At 34.4% G+C, this 4883-nt stretch overlaps 1 pseudogene; it reads left to right on the top strand.

The window, feature by feature from the left end:
• Positions 1-208: 208 nt before the first annotated feature.
• Positions 209-1099, top strand: LOC101509992 (chitinase 2-like; annotated as a pseudogene).
• Positions 1100-4883: the final 3784 nt, after the last annotated feature.

Genomic DNA, 4883 nt, shown 5'->3' with positions numbered 1-4883 from the left:
ATTCTTCAATAACTTTTGGTTTGTTTTCATCAAAACATTAAATTGAGATTTTGTCTCAACAGTTTTGGCGTTGGTTTCACTCAAATCAGGCTTACGGTGAAGGAGAACAGTGCAAAATAACGAATTATACAAACGAAGAAGTCAGGTATTTTAGAGAGATATTCAGGTTGTTAAAAAGCTGGAAAATTATGTTTAATTGACGAGTTAAATGAATGAAATAACATACTCAAATTCTCGTCAAATCAATGACAGTTATGTGAAGCCAATCATTTTTCGAGAATACATTGGCGTGAAGCCATATCCAGACAGTTTACATAATTTCCCAACTGATATCATCAACTCCAAGATCGACCAAATCCGCTTCATTTTAGGCTTTGCCACAGAGACTTACGATGATAGTGGAAAAGGCACAAGAGTTTTCAACCCCAATTGGAACGTTCATTTCTTCAGTCCTAAAAAAGTGAAAGAACTCAAGCAAAAGTCGTGGTGATAAACATCCATTCCATCCTGCTTCAAAAGTAGATTGGCCTAACAATGTTGTAAACTCACTCAAAAATATCATCCAACAAAACAACAAAGTCAAGGATCCTTGGAGCTTTAACATAATCAATGGCATTGATATCAACTATGAGTACATCACATCCAAAGGTGGAGATTTCTCTTCTTGAGTGGAAGATGTTATAAAGAGACTCAAGGAGGATACTGATGTATTTGTCGATGTGGTTTTCATTGCTCCATCTAAACTAGACAATTCCAAGTACCATACACTATATTTGGCTTGCCCTGATGATATTGATTGGGTGGACTATGAATTCTACATTGAGACTCTCAAATCAAATGATGAGTTTAAAAATATCTTTCTTAGTCTATCAGACGTCTACGATTCTAAAAAACTACTAGCAGGAGCTAGTACTGATCCAGATGACCCAGGTAACATTTCACGAGAGAACTTCCTTGAGGGTGTCATCGATCTCCTTGATGCTAAACCACTTCATGGCATTTTTATTTGGAACGCTAATGACTCTACAACCCCCCACCCAACAGAAAACCTTTCTTCTTTGAGATAAAGGCACAACAACTCCTCACTAAATTAGGATAATTAATTACTAGCTAGTGATAGCGTTTCAGCAAGTGTACTGAATCGTTGCAACTAATAATAAAACGGTAGTACCGAGTGTCGAACTCAAGGATTGCGTTTTACTATTAAATTATATTTAGTTACTAAAATTGAACAAAAAGTTCCCAAGTTGATTGAAATAATATTTAAAATTGACAGCAGTAGTAAAATTGATCCTTTATAAATTGAAAAAAATGTTAGGGATGAGTTTCACTTCGAATCCAACCTTGGTGTCTGATAGCGTTTCATCAAGTGTACTGAATCGTTGCAAGTAATAATTAAAACGGTAGTACCGAGTGTCGAACTCAAGGATTGCGTTTTACTATTGAATTATATTTAGTTACTAAAATTGAACAAAAAGTTCCCAAGTTGATTGAAATAATATTTAAAATTGACAACAGTAGTAAAATTGATCTTTTATAAATTGAGAAAAATGTTAGGGATGAGTTTCACTTCGAATCCAACCTTGGTGTCTAATTTGGTCCTAGTTATTGAATTCCCTTATTGAATTATTACCGAATTCTCTTTATTATTCTTGCCCTAATGTCTAAGTTACAGAACCTCTAATTCCAAAGTAACCCCTAATTCCTTAGTAGATTTAAGATTAGAATTAAGCATTACCGTATAGAAATTCTCTTGTAAATTATTGCTTTGCAACTAATTTAATTGGTTTCATGACCTGCACCTATGTCTAGACTACAAATTCATGAATTTCTCATCTCAAGCATTCGTAAAGTCCACTTCCGTTTCAAAATACAAATCGTAGAACATTTTAATGTTGATCAAGCAATAAAAAGCATTAAGCACAGAGATGAGAAAAATAATTCAATAAACTCATTTATATAACTAGAAATCAATTCATAAAAATAAGGGTTTCATCTTGTTACACTCATCCCTAACAAATAGGGTTTAGTTCCTCATGACAGAGATAAAAGAGATAGAGATTAGAGAAGAATTACAAGAATGATTCATGGATGATTCTTGATAAAACTGCTCCAATGATGTTAGAAACGGGTCGTCTTTGAGTTTCTATGCTAGGGCACAAGTCTCCCCACATCCCAATAGGGAAAAAGAACCCTAAAACAGTAAAAATCTGCGTTTTTATGGTTGCTGGTGCGTGTCATGCGCCCCATGTGCGTTTGGGCAGTAGCAGATGCTAGAAAAAGCGCTTCAGGCGCGCTTCGGCGTGCTCTAAGCGCTCAACATCTGCTGCCCGGCGTATATTGCATTTTTCTCCTCTTTCGAGTCTGAATTAGGTTCCGGTGTCTTCATGTAAGTTGTAGCTATGGAGCGCAGCTTTCATTTGCACTTGGTGTGACTCCAATGGGACATCTACAACTCCAGATATGGCTGAAATACTCTGCATATATCATGTTGATTTCTCACCAAAATTCAGCACTACACTAAAATAAAACGCAATGTAAAATTACGAAAAATTCCTACTTAATCAACGAAATAAAAACGCAAAACATTTTATCAACTCAAAGAACAAAAATCAACAAATATACCAAATAAATCCTTAATTTAACTGATGATTGAGGATAAATAAGACTAAAATAGTAATAAAATATTCATATGATGAAGAGTCATCACAACCCTAAACTTAATCTATTGCTTGTCCCCAAGCAACAATTAATTTCAGATTTGGTCTAGTTAAATGCACACTTAAATTCAATTTCTCAAATTAAATCAAACTCAATTTTCAAAGTTCTTGCTACTGCAAAACATTAATCATGTTGGACTTTAATCCTCTTAATCCTAGTTTTGACATAATTAACAAACATACAATGTTCATACATCATATGATAAATCTAACATTTTAATTGAGCAAGATTTCAGGAACAACAATCCAATCCTACACACTTGAAACAAATTGCTTGGAGCACAAGAAATCAACAAAAGTTGAATTTTGACTGAGTAAATCGATTGGGAAATCGATTTCATAACAAGGGTGTAAGGAAACATAACTGTTTGTGATTGTATAATCGATTGGGCAATCGACTGACACAATTAGAAATGAAAACTGCACAAGTCAATGGCACCCTGTTTTACAGGCTAATCGATTGACAAATCGATTGTACACTTCACAAAGTAAACCTGATTGAAACAAATCGATTGGGAAATCGATTGTACAAGTCACAGTGACACTCCAGTTTTAAGGGTAATCGATTGGCAAATCGATTGCTTAAATACTATTTGCAAAATAACTTCACCTGTGACAAACACAATCGATTGGACAATCTATTGTGTGAATTTCAATCAAGTTAAGTTTGGTTGCAATCAATTGGGAAATCGATTGAACTATACATCTGGTAAGAACTTTTCAGGCAAATACACACAAATTGATTGGCACATCGATTAACATCAAAATAGCTGAGTCACTGACTTGAACACAATCGATTGGCAAATCGATTGAAAGAACTTTTTGAAATCACAGTGAACTTTGAGCTTGTGGCCAAATCGATTCTGAGTATTTGTTAATCGATTATGAAACCGAATACATCGATTACGAAATCGATTGGTGTGATTTTAATTTGAACATAAAACCTGCAATCGATTACGAAATCGATGCATATAAGTCTTAACATAATCACTGAAAAGAGTTTGTTTAAAGAATCGATTGGTAAATCGATTGACTTATGTAGTTTCAAGATTAAAGAAAAACAAGACTCGCGATAATCGATTGGCAAATCGATTAGGCATGTTTTATAACTTTAATAAATCGATTGGTAAATCGATTTAGTAATTGTTTTTCAGAAACTATATAAACTGTCTTTCAATCTTTTTCTCACAACTTTTAAAAACTTTGATAACAAATCTCAATACATTTTGTTAACAATCTGATACTGCTTTTTCAGATCAAGACCAAAAGATTATCCATAATCATTGAGAGAGCTGAAAAAGTATTCTTGAGAGAAAAGACAATGTTCTCATGAACAATCCTTGAATATCCAGATTCGTGAGAAGTCACATTGATCAAGATTGAAGACTTCTTTTTGTTCTTCTTTTATTCAGTTTGTAATAATACTTTGAAAAGAAACGAAAGCGAGAAAGCCAGCTTGAAACTGGTGGCTACCTTCTTGGGTGAGAGAGCTCAACAAGAAGGAGTCGTACTTTGATTCTGTGTTAGACTGCTGAGTGTCTACAAGGATCAGAGGGTGATCAATAGGAAAGAGATCATTAGAGATAGATAGGTTTCGGGGATGAAACTGGACAATCTGTAATTGATTCTTTCTATTGGAGAAGAAAATCTGAAATCCGATTGGATTGTCAGGACTGGATGTAGGTTGTCTCGTTGACAACTGAACCAGGATAAATTCTTGGTGCAATCTTCTCTAACCCTTAACTCCTTTAATTTTCTATCTTGCAATATTTGTATGTGTGATTAATATTAGATGCATGTTAAACATATTCTGTGTTAGGTAATATTGTTTAAACTGGAAATTTGAATCGCATGCATCTTGGTTAATCTCTCATAAATCTAATTGTAATTGCTAATCTTGTATGCCGCAATTTAATTCCGCTGTGTGTATGAAATTGATTTAATTTCTTAAAGAACTGATACATTCCGATTATTTCGAGGTCATAATAATCAACAATTGGCCTCAGAGCTTGACTTTTCGAGAGGTAAAACTCATAAAAGGAATATGGCCTCAAACGATTTTCTGGGAAAAGGCGCATCATTAGCAAGACCTCCAGCATTCAACGGAACAACTTATATGTACTGGAAGCACAGGATGCTGATATTCCTAGAAGCCAGTGGCAT

This window comes from Cicer arietinum, chromosome 1 (assembly GCF_000331145.2).
Source record: "Cicer arietinum cultivar CDC Frontier isolate Library 1 chromosome 1, Cicar.CDCFrontier_v2.0, whole genome shotgun sequence".
Classification (NCBI taxonomy): domain Eukaryota; kingdom Viridiplantae; phylum Streptophyta; class Magnoliopsida; order Fabales; family Fabaceae; genus Cicer; species Cicer arietinum.
The sequence above is the reverse complement of the archived record's forward strand: the minus strand, read 5'-3'. Positions and strand labels throughout refer to the sequence as shown.